This window comes from Pipistrellus kuhlii, unplaced genomic scaffold (genome assembly GCF_014108245.1).
Source record: "Pipistrellus kuhlii isolate mPipKuh1 unplaced genomic scaffold, mPipKuh1.p scaffold_m20_p_37, whole genome shotgun sequence".
Classification (NCBI taxonomy): Eukaryota; Metazoa; Chordata; class Mammalia; order Chiroptera; family Vespertilionidae; genus Pipistrellus; species Pipistrellus kuhlii.
In genome coordinates, this window is record NW_023425537.1 from 4,466,894 (window position 1) to 4,488,746 (window position 21,853).

At 52.5% G+C, this 21,853-nt stretch overlaps 1 protein-coding gene across 14 annotated transcripts in view; it reads right to left on the reverse strand.

The window, feature by feature from the left end:
• Positions 1-11,734: 11,734 nt before the first annotated feature.
• CDK12 (cyclin dependent kinase 12) overlaps positions 11,735-21,853 on the reverse strand; it is a 79,815-nt gene continuing 69,696 nt past the window's right edge. For 13 of the 14 annotated variants that reach the window (XM_036407926.2, XM_036407921.2, XM_036407920.2 and 10 more), the window contains 2 exons: positions 17,357-17,451; positions 14,858-15,434 (listed from right to left, as the gene is read on the reverse strand). The gene's annotated coding sequence lies outside the window, so the exon portion shown is untranslated. Of the gene's footprint in view, positions 12,427-14,857; positions 15,435-17,356; positions 17,452-21,853 lie in introns of those variants that run through there. The other variant, XM_036407913.2, reaches the window with a different exon arrangement.

A 21,853-nucleotide genomic window follows, 5' to 3' on the forward strand; every position in this document is an offset into this window, starting at 1 on the left:
TGAAGAGAGGGGTCACCATCCGTGTTCATACTGTGGTAAGAGCGATGGGCAGGGTCAGATGGAATATCATCGCCAAAGTGTCCAGCTCAGGCTCTGACCCACGGCGGGTGCTCTGTGAATGGGAGCACAGTGTGAATGCAGCGCTGGAATTTCAGGATTTAGACAGAGTTCTCTCTCCACATTCAAGAGGCACACACTCCTACGTGCGGCAGGAGGAATGGAAGTCAGACATGTGAAACAGCTCAAGGACAGGCTGGGAAGCAAGAGAGGGGCGATGAGAGGGCACCCTCTGGTGGCGGGACATCCAGATGGCCATCCTTCAGCCCAGGGAGGCCCCGGCCTACAGGGTCTCCATTCCGAGTCTGAGCTCCTTGTGTTTCAGCATCCAAACTGGTGAATAACGAGGTGGGCGCTAGGATTGGTGTTTGTGGCCTTGGCTCGCCCCTTGGCCGGCCCTGGAGCTCCCAGAGGGCCTGGTGCGGCTGTGAGGGGCTCCAGGGACCATGTGCACCCCCAGCCTTTAGAGGACCAGCGAGCAGGACGGTGGGTGCCACAGCCCTAGGGGAGTCTATGGCCAGCCGGTCGGAGGTGAGGATCTGGGCCCCAGCCTTGAGGGTGTGGCTAGGGGTGGGTCCCGGACACACACATCATCTGTTACAGTCCCTACAACCACAGCAGCTTTGCCTTCCTGGCCAGGGGGCTTTGTTTTTGGATCATCCGGGAAAGGGCCAGGGGCGGCCAGTTGGTGCCACTCATGAGCAACCTCTTCGGCACCACTTGGTTGAAGGTGGGTTGGTGCCTTTGGCCAGAAACCTGGACAGCCTGACCAACAGCCTCGGGTGGTCACCCGGCTCTTGGGCTCCTTGCGCTGAACCTTTTGGTTTTTCTTGTGTGGGACGCGGACTCCCGTGATGGCGCCTCCCGGCCCACAAGTCCAGAAAGGGCCCAGGCTGCTCGCCTTCTCCACCCATTTCTCCCCTTGGCTTCCCCCTTTCCCATAGACAGCAGCACCAGCCCAGCTCCTCAAGCCCAAGACCTGGGCATGGCCTCCAGTTCTCCCTCTCTCCACAACCACTCACTCTCTCTCCAAGGACCACTGGTTCTCTCTCCAGTACGTACCCCAAGTCCAGGCCCCTCTTCCTTTCTCACTGCCTCCCCCTACACCAGAACACATCACCACTCTTCTGAGTCTCTGCTCTCACCTCCTCTGACTCATTCTCTCGTAGCATCGAGGAAAGCCTTTAAACGTGGAAGCCAGACCTTTTTTTTTTATAACATATTTTATTGATTTTTCACAGAGAGAAAGGGAGAGGAATAGAGAGCCAGAAACATCGACCAGCCGCCTCCTGCACGCCCCCTACTGGGGATGTGCCCGCAACCAAGGTACGTGCCCTTGACCTGAATCGAACCTGGGACCTCCCAGTCTGCAGGCGCGTCCACTGAGCCAAACCGGTTTCAGCAGAAGCCAGGCCTTTCACTACCTGCTTTAAACTCCGTACTGGCTTCCTTAGCACAGAGAATAAACCCAAACTCCTTACCCGCTGGATCTGACCCCTGCCTCCCTCCGCAGGGTCATTTTCTGCCTCTGCCTCTCCTGCTCCGTGCCCCAGCCTCACTCGCCCTTCTTTCCTCCCTGTGAGCACTAAGACCACCTCCCGACCCCAGGGCCTGGGCTCTTTTCTTGGCCCCGCCGATGCCCACACCTCCCTCCCATTCTTCTCTTGCCTGGCTCCTTTTCATCCCTCCATTCTGTCTGTCCCCTCACGCTCAAGTGAAACCTTTTCCGAAGCCTTTCCCCAAAGAGGCTGCCGGTGGTTCTTAGCTCAGCTTCTGCGTCTCCTCTGCTGCACCGCCCTGGATGGCTGCCTCGTGACCTGTCGGCCTCTCCTGCTGGGCTGTAAGCTCTCTGAGGGTCAGGACGCAGCGTTTGTTCTGTTCCCACAGGAAAGCCTGGGCCCGGTGCGGGGCGGCTCCTTCGTCCGTGTGTTTGAAGGCTGAATTGATGATGCTTTGACATCTTCCGAGGGGGGGTGGGGTAAGCTGGTCCCCTAGCCTAGGCTCCAACCTGCCCCATTAGGGGTCTGTCTCTTCTCTCTTTCTTCCTCTCAGGAGGCCTGTCTGCTGGCAGCCTCCTAATTATATTTTACTTGACTATAAATCTTTCCGTTAAATGTAATTGAAAAACATACCTTTCGAATCATCGCATTAACCTAGCATCCACTCCGAGGCGGTAATTAAAGACTTCCTAGAATCTCCCACTGGTTTGGGGAGAGCTGGCTCAGAGATCATCCTCTGCCAACCCCAAATGCGGAGGAGTCAGGCCTCCGGCCCCCAGAGAAGGCAGAGGCACACGCGCAGGCTGCCCGCAGGCCAGGCCCGGGAGCTCAGCCTGTCCCCGTCTCCTCTCCCCGCTGCAGGGCTCAGACGGCTGGGAGCAATGCCCGCCACAGCCCCGCTCTCCGCTGCCACAGTCCCTCTCCGGGGCTCCTGGCTCAGAGCTGCCTCAGGTGGAAGGTCAGGAAGGAAGAGGAAAGAGAGAAGATCAAATGCTCTCCCAGCACCTTAAGTGGGTCAGGTCTGTTTCCATCCGTCTTCGCACGCAGCTCCCTGGAGATGGGCTGAGGTCTGCAACACCAACAGGGAGGGTTAGAATCCAAGTCCAAACGCCAATGTGGCCTAACGGGTTTGGCTCAGTGGGTAGAGCATCGGCCTGCGGACTCAAGGGTCCCAGGTTCGATTCCGGTCAAGGGCATGTACCTTTGGTTTCGGGCACATCCCCAGTAGGAGGTATGCAGGGGGCAGCTGATGGATGTTTCTCTCTCATCAGTGTTTCTAACTCTCTACCCCTCTCTCTTCCTCTCTGTAAAAAACCAATAAAATATCTATTTTTTTAAAAAGCCAATTGTTATAACCTCCTCTCCGAGTCCCTCAGGCCCGCGCCCCTCCCTCCCCAGGACTCCAGCTCCTCACTCTACTGGTTTCCTAAGCCCGAAACTCGGGGTCACCATTGGCAATGCTCTTTTACACCCCACACCGATTTCAAAGCAAAGCTACCTGCTCCGCCTTCAAAATGAATCTGCCCTGGGGTCCAGCTCATGGGTGCCTGGATTTCTTTCTCTCCCGTCCCTCTCTTCCCCCTCGGTCTTCTTTTCTTTCCTGCCTAGGCACATGGTCCACTCATCTCTACCTCTTCACCAACTCCCTGATCTATACACTTATCCCTCCTCCTTCTCTCCTTCTGCTTTGCCCTGACCAGACCCTGACTATTCCCCACCCTTAGTTCTCACACTTCAACCCTGGAGGGCATCCAGTAGATAGAGCGTCGGCCTGTGGACTGAAGGGTCCTGGCTTCAATTCCGGTCAAGGGCTGATGGATGTTTCTCTCTCATCAATGTTTCTAACTCTCTCTTCCTTTCTGTAAAAACTCAATAAAATATATTATTTAAAAAAAGAGTTTGGGCTCTTGGGTCAGACATGGATTTGATGCTCAGCTCTGTCACTTTCTAGCTGAGTCTTTTAGGCACGTTCCTTAATATCCCTGAGCCTCCGCTACTCATCTGAAAAATAGGGTAACAGTACCTTCTTTGTGTGGTTATTGTAATGAAGGAAGAAGGCAATAGTTCTACCTATCAGTATGAGCACAGCAAGCAAGGCTGCTTGTAGGAGTTAGACGGTATACTTTTTAGAGCAGAATTGTTCCAATGAAGCACATGGCCTGCCCATCCAGCCTTGTTTTCTGCCATCCTCCACATGAACCCCATGTGTTTTGTTTTATTTTATTGATTTTTTTACAGAGAGGAAGGGAGAGAGAGAGAGAGTTACAAACATCAATGAGAAACATCAATCAGCTGCCTCCTGCACACCCTCCACTGGGGATGTGCCCGCAACCAAGGCACATGCCCTTGACCGGACTCGAACTTGGGACCCTTGAGTCCACAGGCCAACACTCTATCCACTGAGCCAAACCGGTTAGGGCTGAACCCCATGTTTTGATTGTAACAGCGTATCACTTACTATCCCCTATGCTAAGACGTTTTTAAAAAAATATGTTTTTATTGATTTCTAGAGAGAGAGAAAGGGAGAGGGAGAAAGAAAAACACTGATGATGGATCAGCTACTTCCTGCACGCCCCCTACTGGGGCTGGAGCTCACAGCCTGAGCATGTGCCCCGACAGGATCAAACCGGTAACCTTTTTGCTGCATGGGATGATACCCAATCCATTGAGCCACACGGGTCAGGCCTGAGACTTCTTTCGGTGCCTTTGTACACGCTGTCCTCATGGCCTGGACAGCGGTCGCCAACTTTTTGGGCCTCACAAACCACCGGCTGGCAGCCACTGCTCCAAAGGGTGTCTGGAATGCTTTCTCCTTGCCCAGTGAAATGGTAAACTCCTCATTGAAGCCTGTCCTTGGCGAAGCCTCCCCAGGCCCCAGAGTGGGGTGTTCCTCCATCCCAGCCTTTACCTCTGCTCAGCCTCGGGTTAAAAGCCATGGGCCCCGGCTGCCTGGGGTGGGATTCTAACGCTGCCACTCCCTACCCAGCTGGGTGGCCTCAGGCAAGGTCCTTCGCCTGTTTGTGCCTGTTTCCTGATGTGACAGTGGGGGTAAAAAATAATAGTATCTGTGCGAAGAGTACATGAATTACTGTACGTACGGCATCGGTTCCCACACTTGGCGCAGGGTAAGTGCCCAGGAAGGGGAAGTGGCCGTCACCATTATTCCAGCTTCTCTTCCTTCCAGGGCAGGGCTCCGTGCTCCTGTGTCTCTCCCACAGGCCGTGAGCTTGGAGGGCAGAGGCTGGTTCGGAGTGGACATTTGGCACCTCTACCTGGACGGACAGTCATGGGGATTCTCCTTTACCAAGAGCTTTATCACTTGTACCTTGTACTAATGTTCTTCCCATTTTATTTTTTAAAATATATTTTATTGATTTTTTTACAGAGAGGAAGAGAGAGCGACAGAGAGTTAGAAACATCGATGAGAGAGAATCATCGATCAGCCTGTACTCCCCCACTGGGGATGTGCCTGAAACCCAGGTACATGCCCTTGACCGGAATCGAACCTGGGACCTTTCAGTCCGCAGACCGAAGCTCTATCCACTGAGCCAAACCGGCTTTAACATGTTCTTCCCATTTTATAGATGAAAACACTGAGACCCGGAGGAAAAGCCTTAGGGCCCTAGTAAGCAAGGAGCAGAGCCAAGGACCCAGCTGACTCCAATCAACCCCCCTGAGCCTCAATTTCCCAATCTGTAAAATGGACAGGTTGCTGTTGTTTTTGCGCTCTCTCTCTCTCTCTCTCTCTCTCTCTGTTTGCTGTGTGACTATATGCAAATGTAAGAGAAAGAAGGGGGTGCAGTCCCCCTTATGAATTAGGTAATGCTTTGTCTAAGAACAAGAACTACTCTGGGGGTAATACTGATGAGTCGCTGAGCCTCAAACGGCCCCAAAGCCCCAATCAATTCACCCCTCTCCCTGGGGTTTGTCTGGAGCCTGGGGCCAATTCAGCAGCCTCCCCTGTTCCCTGGGCCCATGCCAGCCCCTCCGCCCCTCTCCCCCACCCACTGCCATGGAAGACAATGGTGGGCAGGCCCGGCCTTTGTGAGAGGGGTCAGGCCAGTTAATCTCGGCCGGGCTGAGGAGGAGCGTGGAGGGGGACGGGGAAGGGAGCGGGGGCTGCGTGGAGGGGGCCGAGAACAGAGGGCTGTGAGGGCCGGGAGGACAGGAGGACTTCGGCGGCCGCAGGCCGGAGGAGGAAAATCCTGAAACAGGCGTTGGGGAGCGTTTCCTCTGAATGTAGATTTGAGCTCCTATTAAACTTGCCAAAAATTTGTGTTAGCTAATGGATTCTTAATTCTGTCTAAAATGAGAGAGGGAAAATTATGCCATTCATCTTGTATTGGTTTGAAATTACATCTGACACCTAATCGATCATACTGTGGAACATTAACTCTTTGGAAGAGGCCCAACTTTTCCTCTCTCCCTCGCTTTCCAGAGCTCCGGAGCCACCCCCACCCCGATTCCTCCTTTTGTATTTCATTAACTAAGCAAAGCTCTGGCTGCCTCTGGGGAGGAGGGAGGGGGTGAGGAAAGGGTTCGTTGGGATGGAAGGAGATAACCAGGACCCCCAATCCTTTGTGGGAGACCAGAGCCCCTGCTTCCAACCTTCAAGTGACCTCCCCTCTCTTCCTGCTTTTCCTGCGCTTCCCGTGACCTGGAAAGGCAGAAGTGGAGGCACCGGGGGGCGGGGTGACCTCAGAGCCACCTTGGGGGCACCAGGGAGGGGCGGGGAGCCAGGCTCAGCGGAGCTGGCACCTGGGGCTGGGGCAGGGGCCTTGGCAGGGGGCTCACCTGCGACTCGCCTGGCAGATGGGTGAGGAGGAGGAGGGCAGATGACAATGGATTTGCCTCTGGGGAGCCTGATGAGTTCTGACTGAAAACCCCAACTCCAGACCTGCTTTTCCAGGAGGAGGACGTGCTGGCAGCAGAGAACCCACTGGAGGCAGACAGACCTGGGCTGGGATGCTGGCTTCACTCCTGACAAGCTGTGTGACCTTGGCAAGTTACATAACACCCCTGAGTCTCAGTTTCCTTCTCTGTCAGAGCAGAATAGATAACGCTGGCACAAGGCTGGGGTGAGAACGGGACGAGACAACCCAGGTAAAATGGGGACAGAGTCTGCCTGGCACACAGTAGGTGCCCAGGAGAGGTGACAGCCTCTCCCCGCCCCACGTCTGCAGCTTCTCCCTCCCCTTGCTCCCTGCTCCACCTTCTCTCCCACCCCCAGCTCACTGGCCTGTCTCCCAGGGACAGCCCTAGGGCTGAGAAGCCACAAGGTCAAACCAGGCCATGAGGGCCAGTCCATGTCTCCTCCTAAAAGGACACCTGAAGCCTTGGACCTCCAGGGTTTCTGCAGCACAACCCTCTCCCCCCATCCCTCCTCCCCACTCCCCTCCTTCTCCCTGCAGCTCCTCTATCGCCTCCGAACATTGTGGGCTTGTGTCCTACATGGAAAGCCCTCTCAGCAAACTTCACTCTGCCTGGGGGGCGGGATCTCTCGAGAAGGGGGATCTAGGAAGTGGGGTTGGGAGGGGCACTGCAGCTGGGAGGCGGCCGCTTGCTTTCAGGGGAAGGTAGGTCAGGCTGGCAGTGGGGTCTCGGTCCCTCACAGCAAGGGAGAGCAAAGGGAGCCAGGTGTGTGTGTGAGGGGAGGAGGAGGGACCCCCATTTCCATTCCCCAGGAGGCCCAATGGCTTCTTCCATCCATCAGTTGGCTCTGCGTGCGATGGGAAGACAAGGTGCCAGGGCCCTCCCTCCAGCTTCCTGTGAAAGGGGGTGTCCTGGGAGGAAGGTGGTGCACTGGCCTCTGGCACAGGACGGCATGGAGAGGGCTGCAGTGCCTCTCACGGGAAAGCTGGGCAATCTGGGAGCCCTCCAAGGGTAGATGTCACTCCCCCTAAGCACCCACAAACACCCGAATGAATGGACGGGCAGGTGAGGGCTGAGGCTGCTTTACGTGGCCGGTCAAGGTCACACAAGGAATCATTAGCTCCTACCAGGAATCTGCTCCCAGTGCCAAAAATAACCTAACGTGGCCCCACTGTATTCTCGGTCCCGTGGAGGAACCCCTATGTGCTAAGAACAATGGGGAACCCAGGACTCAGCGAGGGAGTAGACTGCCGGGACACAGGGTGAGGCAGGGCAGCCGGGACATTGGCCTCTGGCTCAGTCCTGTGCTCTCCTCCCCCTGCACACATCTGAAGGGTTGTCACCCAGCCCCAGCAGAGCCTACGCTGCTCCTGGGGAGGGGGCTGGAGTTTGGGGAGCGAGAAGAGCTGCTGAGAGGTTTTCCCTGAAGAGAGAGGAGCAGAGGGGGCTGGGGAGGCTTCTTAACTCCCTCTCCCGCCCCAACACACATACAAACACGCGGTGGCAGGGATTTTATTTCCAAATGTCCCTTCTCCGGGGAGCTCACTGTTTCCCAGGAGACGTCTGGCGGAGATGCCCCTTCCTGCCAGCTTCCCTGGCAGCCACTAGGCGGCTGTGGCTCCCTCTTCTGCCTAGAGCAGCCACAGCGAAGGGAGGGTCTCATGTGATTTGTATAAAGAGGAAGTGACGCCCAGGCCTACAGGTGCTGATGATGAGGCAGGTTAGTAGGGGGGGTTGGGGAGGGTGGACAGCCAGGCCAGTAGGTCGGCTGAGGAAGCCACTCACAGGGCCACATTAATCAAGGGCATGATGTGCCTCGATACATGTGCTGACCTCCCTTTGGTCACCGAAGAAAAAAATTCCTCCCTGACATCTGCCCCACTCAACTGTTAATGTTTTGTTTTGTTTTTTAAATATATTTTGATTGATTTCAGAGAGGAAGGGGGAGGGAAAGACAGAAATATCAAGGATGCCTCCTACACACCCCCTACTGGGGATCGAGCCTGCAACCCGGGCAGGTGCCCCTGACCAAAATCAAACCCGGGAACTTTCAGTCCACAGGCTGATGCTCTATCCACTTAACCAAACTGGCCAGGACAATTGGTAATGTTTTTTTATTGTGTTCTTACGTTGAATATAAAAATAACACATAATTGTATTAAAAATAAATAATTCTAACAAAATGAAATGAACAAAAGCTCCAGACTAAAATTTATAACCTTTTCCCTCAGGAAAGCAATTAGCCCCTGGCTGAAGAGTCCAAGGCAAGAATCTGCTATGTTCGAGAAAAAGGGGGAAAGCATCATAACACTGGAATGTTCTAGAATCTGGAAGGTCCTCCAGCAGCAAATACCCTTGTATTGAAGGGGCTGACATGTGTGTCTATTTCCCCACGCCCCCTCCCCCCGCCACACACACACACACACACACACACACACACACACTCACACACACACACACACACACTCACACACACACACACTCACACACACACACACACTCACACACACACTCACACTCACACACACACACACTCACACACACACTCACACACACACACACTCACACACACACACACACTCACACTCACACACACACACAGAGGATCTGTGGTTTGAGTGCAGTTCTTCCCTCCCCCTCTGGCTCCTGCACTCCCACCTGCTGGGTGCCCTGGGCAGCCCCAATGCGGTCACCCAGGAATACTAGTTGGAAGAATAAATCCGTTAACTCATAGATGAGGAAACAGACCTAGAAATAGGCACTTGGTTGCCTGAGTGGTCCAGGTCATGTTCACAAACAAGATTGCCACACGTCTGGAAAGACTGGCCTCAAATTCCCCACCAGCTCCCTCATTTCCAGAACGGACAGGAGCGAAAGGCTGGAGTTAGCCAAAAGGGCCGCGTGTGTATAGGACGTTTCCCAGGCCTGACCCTTGAACAGGACAGGACAGAGGCACTAGAGGGAGGTGCTCAGGGCTTACAGAGCGGAAGGCCTCACAGAGCCAGACAGACAGGAGCGGCGGAGAGCTTGGTGTGAACGGAGAAATTAATCCCGCCATGCCAATGGGGCGGGCAGCAGTTTTGTCCCTCTATGCTGACAGGGAAGCAGTGGAGGCTGGAAGATTCCATGTCATCTTCTACTCAAAGGGATGTAGGCATTTGGAGGAAAGTTACCTCCTTCAAGGAGACAGGAGGGTACCCAACACAGCAGCAGAGATAGAAGCCTGCTTCTCATCCCCCTTTCTCCTTTTTGCCAGATAATGTAGGTAGGGCCCTGCCATCATTATCCCATTTCGCCATTGACAACTGTCAGAGAGGTCTTAACCCCATTTTGCAAATGAGTAAACCAAGGCTAAGAATAGTAAAGGGACGTGTCCAGGTCAGAAATCAGGTGGCAGAACTAGGAAGACAATCCCAGATTCTCAGATGCTCTTTCCACTGAGGCCTCACCTCAGTGTTTGGTTTCCTGGGGGTGGAGGTGGGGGAGGGGCCACGATTTTGTGACCAGACCACACCCCCTGCTAGATTTGGGCCCAGGTTCTTTTTTTTTTTTTTTTTTTTAATATTTTTTATTGATTTTATACAGAGAGGAAGGGAGAGAGATAGTCATCAATCAGCTGCCTCTTGCACACCCCCTACTGGGGATATGCCCGCAACCAAGGTACATGCCCTTGACCGGAATCGAACCCGGGACCCTTCAGTCCCCAAGCCGACGCTCTATCCATTGAGCCAAACCGGTGCCGGCTGGGCCCAGGTTCTTTAACTGCAGAGGCTCAGGTCTTCCTTGAAGCTCAGCTCCTTGCTGTGTCCCGTTGTTTTGGCAATCCCTGTCCCTGCTTCTCCTGAGAACTGTGCTTAAGGCAACCTGGGAGGCACGTGATAAGACACGTGCCATAGGGCCTTGGCCCACGTGATCAGTGTTCTTGAAAGATGTCACCTTTCCCCGAAACCGGTTTGGCTCAGTGGATAGAGCGTCAGCCTGCAGACTCAAGGGTCCCAGGGCATGTACCCTGGTTGTGGGCACATCCCCAGTAGGGGTTGTGCAGGAGGCAGCTGATCGATGTTTCTCATCTATGTTTCTAACTCTCTATCCCTCTCTCTTCCTCTCTGTAAAAAATCAATAAAATATATTTAAAAAAAAAAAAGATGTAACTTTCCCATTTGGCAATGGCTTCTTCTCCCGAAGTTCGAAGTTCTCAGCCTATCCCTGTGCTCCCTTCACAAGCCTTCCACATCCTCCTGGGAAAGGCCCGAAGCGTTTGCAGAGGGCAGGCCCCGAGACAGAAGCCCACCAGAAACCCTGGCCGCATTTGTGGCCCGGGACTGGCACCTTGGTCCCCAGCACTAAGCCCCAGACAGTTCCGCTCCTTCCAGGCGCTCTCCCTGCCCATCGGGTTTGGGGGGTGGGATGAGGGGGGGCAAAGTCCGGCCTGGCCCTCCCTCCTTGCCTGGCCCAGACGCCAGCAGCAGACACGGAGGGCCCGCAGCCCGAAGAGCGAAGCGGCTGGAGAGGGCCCAGGACGGGCCCGCAGATGCCGCCTCTTCCCCCTTCCTGGGCCGGGGGGCCCCACGGTGTCCGGGAGCAGGAGGAATCAATCAGGATAATGAAGCCGCAGCCTGCCACGCACCGCGGGGGCACTGAGGAGCCGGGGCCGGTGCCAAGTCCGCCAGACGGTTCGGAGCGCGGAGCCGGCGCGGCCGGCGGCGGCTGTAGCGGCGGAAGCGAGGAGCCGGTAGCCGAGGCCGACGCAGCTCGGAGCAGGCCCCTGACAACCGCGCCTTGGCAACCGGGACGCCCAAGAGGAATCTTAAAGCTGCAGAACATCCTTTCCTCGCCGCCAACTCCTGGAGCCCTGGGGAAAGGGGTCCTGCCCAAAAGGGTGGGTGCGTGGGTGGGGAGTTAGGCTCTGTGCCTCCTGGGACTTGCGGGTCCGACAGAGCCCTCACTTGTTTGTCAAGTATATTAATACATCGAGCCTACAATCCTACGTGCCCAAGTACGGGCTAGACAATGGGGAGGAGGAGCGGTGATTAAAAATGAACAAGGTCCTGCCAAGAGTTCACAGTCTAGCGCGCAAGGCGGACCAAACTGGCTGAGGTGAGCAGAGCCCGTGTTACCCACTACAAAGGGCCTCGGCTGGAGGGCTGAGGGGCTGTTACAAAATATCCTCCCTTGCTCCTGGTGAGTTAGACGCTTCTTTCCTGGACTGTTATTATCCCAGCAGCCCTGTGAGATGGGTATTATAATTATCATCGTTATCGATCCCCTTTTAAAGATGAAGAATTAGCAGCCCAGAGAGGTGAAGGTACTCAGCCAAAAATCTCGGTTTATGGTTTGGACAGTCTTGGGCAATCTGATTCTGGCCAGCTTTCATTGCAGTGTGGTGTCTGGAAGGTCTGACTTTAGTGAGGACTTCCCAACACAAACGGTGTTAAGGGAGGAGAAAGGGTAGCTAAGGGAAGAGATGGCCAATTTTCCCTTCTGCTGCCCACTACCCTGACCCTGTCTGCCCCGTCCTGTGGGTCTCTAAATGGACAGAGGGGTAAACGAAGGGACCCCCGAGATCCCTCTGGTTCTGGGATAGATCTTTTGCCTGAAGTCCAGGTGCTGTGCCACCCTCCGGGCAGCAGTAGTTGGCATGGAGCTGCAAACTGGGGGAGATTCCAGGCGCCTTAAACAAGGGGTCAGAGGTGGTGGGGGAGGTTTAGGGATGGTGGTATGAGGGCTTTGGCAAGAGGAAGCTTGAGTCAATACCAGTAGGAAGGCTGAGCCTCATCTTTCCTTCCCTTGTCCACCTCTCTTTCTGTTTCTGCACATTCACTCCGGTCAGAAATTTGAGCCAGAGCCTGGGGTGGGCTTGAAGGCTTTTGGTGAGGCAAAAACCATGCTGGCTTTGGAGTCAAGCCCATCTGGTTTCAAATCCTGGCTCTGCCACTTACCAGCTAAGTGAGCTTGAACAGGTGACTCAGTCTCTCTGAGCCTCATTCAGCTTCTTCATCTGTAAAGTGGAGGCATTATTATCTACCTTTCAGGGTTATTGGGAGACTTAAATGCAGTGAGAAAAATGTAAAATGTATGCATGGTGTCTGGCTTACAAACTTAAAGGTGCCTTTGCTTATTTTGGTAGTCTAATGATGGCTCCCAAAGATATGTCTACATTCCTAATCCCAGAACCTGTGAATGCTACCTTATATTGGAAAAGGGTTTTTGCAGATGTGATTGAGCTAAGAATCTTGGGATGAGAGGTTACTTTGCCTGGATCTAAATGCCACACGTTTCCGAAGTGCAGAGGGACACGATGCACAGAAGAGTAGCAGGAGGAGTGAAGACAGAGGCAGACATTGGGGTGATGCAACGGCAAGCAAAGGCTGCCAGCAGCCCCTACAAGCTGAAAGAACAGATTCTCCCTTAGAGCCTCCAGAGAGAGCATGCAGAGTCCTGACAACCTCTTCATTTTGGTGCAGTGAAACTGATGTTGGACTACCTTCCTCCAGAAATGTGAGAATAGATTTGTTGTTTTAAGACACCAAGGTTATGGTGATTTATTATTCAGCTTTGGGAAATGAATATACTTACATTAAAGATTTTGTCTTTTTATTATTGTTATTATTGACTTGAGAGAGAGGGAAGGAGGGGGGGAGAGAGAGAAAGAGGGAGAGATTTGTTGTTATACTTATTTATGCATTCATTGGTTGACTCTTGTATGTGCTCTGACTGGGGATCAAACCCACAACCTTGGTGTATCAAGATGATGCTCTAACCAATGGAACTACCAGGCCAACATGGAGATTCCATCTTGAACAAAACCTAGTAACTGCTCCTTAGGAATTCACACTCTAGTGGGAAATAATACAAGGTACAATACATAGGAATGTCCAAAAGGTGGAAGGGTAACGTAGGTAAGGTTGCTGGAATTAGAGAAGGAGTTAGCCAGGTAAGGGACTAAAGCAGGAAGGATATTCCAAGCAGAGGAAATAGTGTGGGTAAAGGCATTGAGTAGGAGAGCACATTGCCTTCAGGAAACTGTTCACATGTTTGCAATGGCAGGTGCATTGGGATGTGGAGGGTATTATGACAGAACTGCCGAGATGGACAGCAGGGGCAAGAGAGCTAAGTAGTAGTTTCCAGCCCAGGATGAAATTAATTCCTCCGGCTGGGCTCCTGATCAGAGAACCCAGACTGTCAGTACTGGATAGAAGCCTTGGAGTCCATCCAGTCCATCTCACACAGAGGGAAACTGAGGCCTATGGAAAATGAGTCCACCCAGCGAAGCTACAACCCGAGGGCTGCACCATGGTCTCTATGTTGAGCCTCGTACCCCATGTCTGAGGGTTTCAGAGAAACTGCTTGGTGGTCCCTCTGTAGCCTACTTCCAAAAAGCATAGACCTTGCGGTCTCTAAACAAAGAGGAGGTTATTTGCATATAATTTACATGTTGCTAATTAGATGAGAGGCATATTCACTTAGCCCCTTCACTTCATGTCTCCACCCCCACCTGCCATCCTATCTCACTGCCATTGAGTTCTTCCTCATCCGTCGCTTGACCTCAGGAACTTCTCCTGTAATTCTATCCCCCCTCTCACTCCTCAAGGCCCCTTACCTAGGCCCAGCTCAACCCTACTGTACTAACTGTTTGGTCCTGCCTGGAAGGACCTGTGTGGAGGGCCTTGGAACAGGTTACAGTAGAAAGGAAGATGATGAGCTTTCCAGCTTGAGGTTTACTCTGGAAATGGGGAGCAGGGAGCTCTAACTCCCTGCAGCCCAGGGGCCATCTGAATGGGGCTGTGGAGTGGGGGAGGAAGGTGCTCCTTGGGGATCTGGTGGGCAGCTGCCAGCTGCATGCCCCAGGCCTGCCCTAAGCCTCTTGGCTGGCAGCCACACCAGCCCATAAAGGAGCTGGCTCCTTCTCTGAGGAAGGAGGAATCCTGGGGAAGGTCAGGGAGCATTCTCTGGCAGCCTTACACTGGTGCGGCTGAGGTTGCCATGCAAGTTACTGTGGATCCTCCAATGGGATGGCTGAGGGTCCATCCAGATTCTTGGGGCTGTCATCAACCCAGCCCAGAAAACTGTGAGGCACTGTGCTAAACTAAGCACATTGTCTCCTGGAGGGTAGGCACTCAATATGTTTTCTTCTTCTTCATTTTTTTAAAATCCTTACCCGAGGATATTTTCTTTCATTGATTTTTAGAGAGTGGAAGGATGGAGGGGAGGAGAGGAAGGGAGGGAGGGAGAAAAGGAAAGAGAGAGAAACAGACACATCAATTGCTTGTCTCCTGCATGTGCCCCGACAGGGCCAGGGATCAAAGCTGCAACCGAGGTACGTGCCCCTGACAAGGAATCAAACTCTCGACCCTTTGGTCCATGAGATGACGCTCTAACCACTGAGCAACCAGCCAGGGCACAATATGTGTTTTGTTTTTTGTTTTTTGTATAATGAGGGGCCATCTGTTTCCTGGAGAGAGGTAAAGAAGAAAGGGGGTCACAGACAGGTACAGCACTGCCTTTCTCATCTCCCATTAGCCCATTCTTCCCTCTGAAAGCATGGCAACCTCTCCCAGATGAGAGATCGGAGCCTGTCATCTGATAGCCACCAGAGAAGACACCATATCATAGCCACAACGTGAGTTTCAGTGCCCCAGAGCTGCTGTGGGGCTCTGTCACCACCATGGCGGACTCCGTAGGTGCCAGGAGTGGGAAAGTTAGTGCATTAGGATTTATGGGAAAACCTGGAGCACAGTTCAGGCTAGCAACTTACAGAAATCAGCTTGCTCCGGGGCCTGGATATGGGAAGAAAGACTGCCCTGCATATATGAATAATTTCTCTGCACACATAGGTGATGTGGGGGCTGCGTGTGGATGTGCTACAGGACGCCTCAGCAAACATCCTGACCTGCATGCACAGCTGTGTGCACATATCCCAGTCCACAGAACTGCGTGTTGCACATGAGTGTCTTCATGGAATTCCACCTTCCCCCTTCTCTGCTCTGGGCCTTCTCTTCTTGTTTCCTGGTAAAATGGAAAGTGGGGGAGGCACATCAATTTCACCATCCCCAGCTCTCCTCCTTTGTGTAGAGAGTCCCTGCCTCCATTTTCCCATGATAGCAAGCAGTGGATTCCTTCCTTGGTCCTGAGTCCGGGAATCTCAGCCCATTACTGGCCTAGAGGACTCCATTTTATACCAACTCTTTCTTGCCCTAGTGCCGGGATCGGCAAACTGCGGCTCACGAGCCACATGCGGCTCTTTGGCCCCTTGAGTGTGGCTCTCCCACAAAATACCACGGCCTGGGCGAGTCTATTTTGAAGAAGTGGCATTAGAAGTTGTTTTAAAAATTTGGCTCTCAAAAGAAATGTCAATCGTTGTACTGTTGATATTTGGCTCTGTTAACTAATGAGTTTGCTGACCACTGCCCTAGTGTCCAAGTGCTCCCTCATCTAATGTCCAAGTCAAGGGGAGCAGAGGGGAGAACGTAGGGTGATTCTACGGGAGTGGGAGTAGGAAGGGTGGATCAGATACTGTTCAATTTTGCCTAGGTCCCTCAGGAGCATTGCTGCTCATTTAAAATTCCGATTTAAAACTGAGCGGCTCTTTAAATTTCCACATTAGCATGCCGCCCTGATGCCAGGCCAAGATGTTGGGATGGATTTGGCAGGAACGCCTCTAACAGCAGCAAGCAGCAGCATTTGCCAGCAATAAAACAACGCATGAATAAAAGAAGGCTGGCTTGGCAGCAGCAGCAGCAGCACAGGTAGCTGGGTGAGCCCAGGAGGGGCCCACATATTTGGGGCTCAGAGGCATGAAGGCCTGTGCAGGGGCATGTGTGAGTGTAGGCCTCTGTTTCTGTCTTGGCCCTCACCCTCAATCTGTGCCTGCAATGGAATCTGGGGTGAGGGCCCGGGCAGGATGGAGGTTTCTCTCCTGTGCCTGTCTCATCTCCTTCCCTGAAGAATTATCATCTTTGAGGAGACAGATGTTGTCTTTGATGAGGACACAAGGACTTGGCCCACAGCCTGTGTTGACCTACTTCATTAGGGGCCCAGAGAACAGGTAGGGTCAGAGAAACAGTCTGGAGTGGATTCTAGATCTATGACCCCAGATACCTGAGTGCTGAGAGGCACTGTCAGGATAAGGGCACTGAATGAGAGCAGCTGTGAGACCTAGACATTAGTGCTCAGCTGGGCGGAAGAGATGTTCTGGGCTGGGCATTGGCTAAGACAGGGAGTGGCCAGGGAGAGCAAGGGGCTGACCTCACTTTAATTTTGAGGTCAGACGGCAGGGGCAGCAGAAAGGTGCAGATGAAGGCCTGGGCTGAAGACTGGCCACTTCCCAGACAAATCCACTCCCTGCTTCCGAGGGTCTAGTCCCAAAGGACTTGAGGCTGTTGGGTCCTGTGTTCCTCTGCCCCAGTCCCTTGGCAGAGGCTTATCACCAGCTCTGTCAACAAACAAGCAGCTTGGCCGGCTTTACCATGTATCGCTCCCACTTGTTCAAACCAACCCCTTCCCTCAAGTCCAGGGGAAGAAGACAGAAGCAAACAGAGGGGTGGCAGAGGGGTCTCTGCAATCCCAACTAAGGTAGAAAAGAGGGACAACCTTCTCCGATAGAACGCCTCCCTTCCAGCTCATGAGGATTTCAGGCCCTGTATGGGGAGAAGTTGGTGGGATTTTGAATTCTCTCAATCCCTGGAGAAGTTAGAGAACAGACGGGCAGGGCCAGGTGTTAGGAGGGCAGAGCCCCATACCATACCTTGGAACTGGGACTAGTCCTGTCCTGAAGGCTTTTTACCGGAATGAGATGACCTGCAGGCACCCTGTTCCCTGGTGCACACATTGGGGGTGAGTTAGCTCTGGAGTGAGAGAGCGGCTAAGAAGTTGAGTTTAGGACAGAGATACCATTTTGTCATTTATTCATTCATTCAACAAATATTTACCAAACAGCTGCTTTCTGCCAGGCACTGCACTGGGCAATGGGAGCACACCGGTGAACACAGACAGACATGGTCATTGTCCTCGTGGAACTTTCCACCTGGTGGGGGAAACAGGATAATTATTTCCATGGCTGCACAAATAAGTGTGAAACAACTGTGCTAAGTGCTCTGAAAGGATATGTAGTACCATGAGAGTACACAGTCGGGGGACTTGGCCGAGTGTAAGGAGTTAAGGATGAGCTTGCAAAGGAGACAGAGAAAGAGCAGCCAGAGTGGTAGGAGTATTGGCAGTGACATCAGCGGAGGAGGTGGTCAACTCTGCCGAGAGATGGTTCAACTCTGCCGAGAGAGAAAGCTCACGAGACACCTATTCATCCTGACTCCTCACCTGCTAGTTGTGACTACAGGTATGGAAAGACTCTGGCATCATGCCTGGCTCACAGTTGGTGCTCTGTAATGTTAGTTCTCTTTCTCCCCCTCCCCAAGCTAAGCCTCCCTTCAGGGACCCCAGATTTTTGGAACAAAGGAGTTGCTGAGGCTCAGCCTTCTCTCTCAACTCAGGCCCCAAACCCCAGCCATCAGTCCTCAGTGACAGACTCTGGGCATTTCCCTGCCTCTTCACATCAGTCCCTTCACATGGAGCCCTCCCATTCCCAAACCTAATTCCTCTTTGTATTGGTCTTCCATGAAGAGGAGCTGGGGTCTAGGTCTTAGAAAGATTCCATTCTGGCCTTGCTTCTGGGGCTGAGTCTGAGAAGTAGGAGAGTTGGAATCCTCAGGAGCTCCCAAAATTGCCCGGGGTGAATCTGAGTGTCTTAGGTAGGGAGAGGGGGAGCAGTGGGGAGATGGGGAGGCGGGCTGCCCACCCAAGGCGGCGTAGAGCCCAGAGCCTTTTCCATCACAGACACCCCATCTGTCTCACACAGAAGGCTGGGTTGGAGGAGGCGCTGAGAAGGGGGGTATGAGGGTGAAACTGTGCAGTCTGTGAGCTAGCATGCATGCAGTGAAGGTGCTGACCCAGGATGGAGGGCCCAGGGTGGGTTATCAGCAGGGCTACTGAACACTAGTGGTCAGAGTTTGGGACTGGAGGTGGGGAAGATATGGGGACACTGTGTGCCACTCTCCCGAGACAGCTTTGTGATTGATTTTGAAAGATAGCTCCCCACCCCACCAACCGGAGGCCAATAATCATACCCCTCTGGCCAAAAAACTAACAGCATCCCTAAATCTAAGGCCAGGCTGGATTCATGATGCCTTCCTCTTCCCAGCAGTCAAACCTTTTTCAGGCCTTAAAATAATATTTTAGTTAAATTTGACATTTTTCAGAGTGTTTCCTTTTACATATTATTTTAAACTTATCTCACTAAAGTCTACTATTATAATTTATTATTATTTTTATTGTTGTTAATCCTCATCTGAAGATATTTTTCTCATTGACTTTTAAAAATACATATATTTTTTTTATTTCAGAGAGAGGAAGGGAAAAGGAGAGAAAAAACATCGGTGAGAAAAATCACATCAATCAGCTGCTTTTGCACGCCCCTTACCAAGGATCTAGCTGGCAACCCAGGTATGTGCCCTGACTGGGAATCAAACCAGCAACCTCCTGGTGCCTGGGACAATGCTCAACCAAATGAGCCACACCAGCTGGGCTCCACAGATTTTTAGAGAGAGTGAAAGGGAGGGAGGGGGGAGGGAGAGAAACATCAATGTGAGAGAGAGTCATGCTGATTGGTTGCCTCTTACATGCACCTGACCAGGGCTGAGGATCAAACCTGCAACCGAGGTACATGCCCTTGACCAGGAGTCAAACCCAAGGCCCTTTGTCCATGGGCCGACACTCTAATGACTGAACATACTGGCCAGGGCCATTATTATTATTACTGATCTGCCGATGAGTCAACCAAGGATAAAATAAGTGAATACCAGGATCACAGGCTCAGATTCAGGTTTCCTGACTGACTGGAAAACTGGGAGATACACAGGTCTTGTTGGACATATACTGACACAGCCCCTTCCTGGATACCAACATACAAACACTAGGAAACTAGACATTCTCAGAGGGACAGGCCTCCCACAGACAGAAACATGAGAGGGCTCTAGACTGGAAGTTCAGGAAGGAGGGGCAGGCCAGGGTGTGGGAGTGGAAAAGGTCAACTAGGAAGCAGCTGTTAGGGTCTAGACTCCAGGTCCTGAACAGACCCTTGGGAATCCCTGTGCACATCCCCTCCCCACATTCCAAGTTCTAAATACCACCCCCCCCCGCCCCACCACCACCTACACTTAAAAAAAAAAAAAGATTCCACAGCTTCCCTATCTACTCCTGTGTTTTCTCCCCCTCTTCCCTGTTTGGAAGTTCTTCCTCAGGTATAATTCAGGATGCAGCTTACTCCCTCTAAAACAGGCGCCAAAGGAACCCAAGACAGGACTTTGGTTATTAAATATAAATAGACAGGGAAGGGAAACTGAATATAGAGACATATTATATCTCACAATCCCTGCAAGTTATTAGGAAGAAGGCACGAGTGGTTGCTAAGCAACAGGTCTCCATAGAGGACGAGGCACTGAGGAAAAGCCTCCTTTGGATTTTGGGGTGAGAGGGTAGGGAAGGTGGAAGTCAAAGGGCTGTGGCCTGGCAGGCAGGCTGCTGGGAATGGTTGGTTGTCCTCCCAGATTCCCCAGGCCTTAGCAAACTCCGCCTTTACAGCCTTCAGGATTGGTGGAAGGAGGAAGGCCTCAGGCAGCCCTCCCTTCCTGCCAGGAGGAGGGAACCTGGTTACCATAGCGACCCAGAAACAATCCTGGCCTTGTTTTGCTTATGACTTCTCTGTAACCTTCTCATGGAGCACTATCATGACCTCGTTCTCTGACCTCCAACTTCTGATTTGCGGGGGAGGGCCCACAGAAAGGCTAGCGGTCCTCGCCCTAAAGGAGCAGTGACTCTTCAGGGAAAAGGGCTTCCAGGTGTCCTCTGACCTCGCACCTTCCCAGGGGCTGCAAAAAGCAGGGCCAAATGATGGCAAGGGGTGCGAATCCTGGTCCAGGCTTGCTTTCTAAAGGACTAGTACAGACTGGGTTGGAGGTCAGGAGAGAATGGGGAGTAGAATCGTTTGTGCCCCTTGGCCACCCAGACCCCCATCCTCCTTGACCTGAAGTCCATTGTTGTCAAGACCAGAGAATGGAGATATAGAACATTAACGTGTGTCAAGTATAAGTGAGTGGCACCGAGGGGCATAATCTGTTTTTCTAATATGACCACAAGCAGAGTGTTAGAAGAATTAGGCCGACAGCTGCTGGTCTCCCCACAACCACCACCCCGCCCGTTCTACACCCCCCTCCTTGCTCTCCCTCTCCCTTCCTCCTCGGCATTTGCACACACCAATGGCAGCGGAGCCCTGCTCGAGATTTCTCTTAATCTTCCTCCGCCATCCTGCGCTCTTTCCGCAGGCGGTGCTGCGAAGCCGGCAGAGCCCCGCGTCACACCTTACTGCTCTCTGAGATTGCTCCACAGAGAGCTCAAGGAGATGGCAATTCGGTGCTGATGCCGGCTGGCAGCAGTTGCAAGAAGGGAAGGAGGAGAGAAAGGGAGGAGGGGAGGGGAGAAAAAGTTGGCACAGATACCAAGTTTTTCCCTAGAGAGACTGAGGGGTGGGGGGCGCAAGAAAGGAAAATGACACAGGGGAAAGGAAACAAGGAAAGAGGCAGAATGAGAGAGAGAGAGAGGGAGGGAGGGAGGGAGGGAGGGAGGGAGGGAGGGAGGGAGAGAGAGAGAGAGAGAGAGAGAGAGAGAGAGAGAGAGAGAGAGAGAATATGAATGAATTTGTTTTCTTAAATCCACATACAGGCATCACTACCCCACCTCACTCATGACCCTCTAAAGATCATACCACCCAGTCGGGGTTCCTACACACAGACACACTCACACACTCCCTCACAGCCAACCTGGAAATCAAAGCAGCCCAAGCATGTTGTGTGTATTTGTGCAAGTATATGTGTGTGTGTATATGCCTGTATGTTGTCTCTGTTTTGGATCGCAGTAGAATGCAGTATGTAAATGAGATGGTTATTACCGCAATGTTCATCAAGCTGAGCCGAGAAGACATTAATAGCCTGATGAATATGCATGTGAATTTGTTAATTAAGTTAATTATTCTGCTGAAAATGCATTCGTCTTCCAAGGACATTTTCCCAATGATTTTTACATGCTCTAGCCATTAGTCATGCTATATTTTATCAGGGAAATGAGTTTGCTTAAGTTGTAAAGAGAGAGAGAGAAGAGAAGAGAAATAGAGGGGAAAAGGGAAGAGGAAAAAAATGAAAGAGGAAGAAGGAAAATGTGTTGAAGTTGAGAATGGGAAGGCATCTGAGGCCAGCCTGAAGTTTGAGGCCCAGCTGGGCTTTTGAAGCCTGCCCTCAATTTTTATGGGTACCTCACTCTACAATTTTTTGCCCTTATTTTGATGACAAACTTTTTTTTTCCAGTGCCAAATTTCCAACACA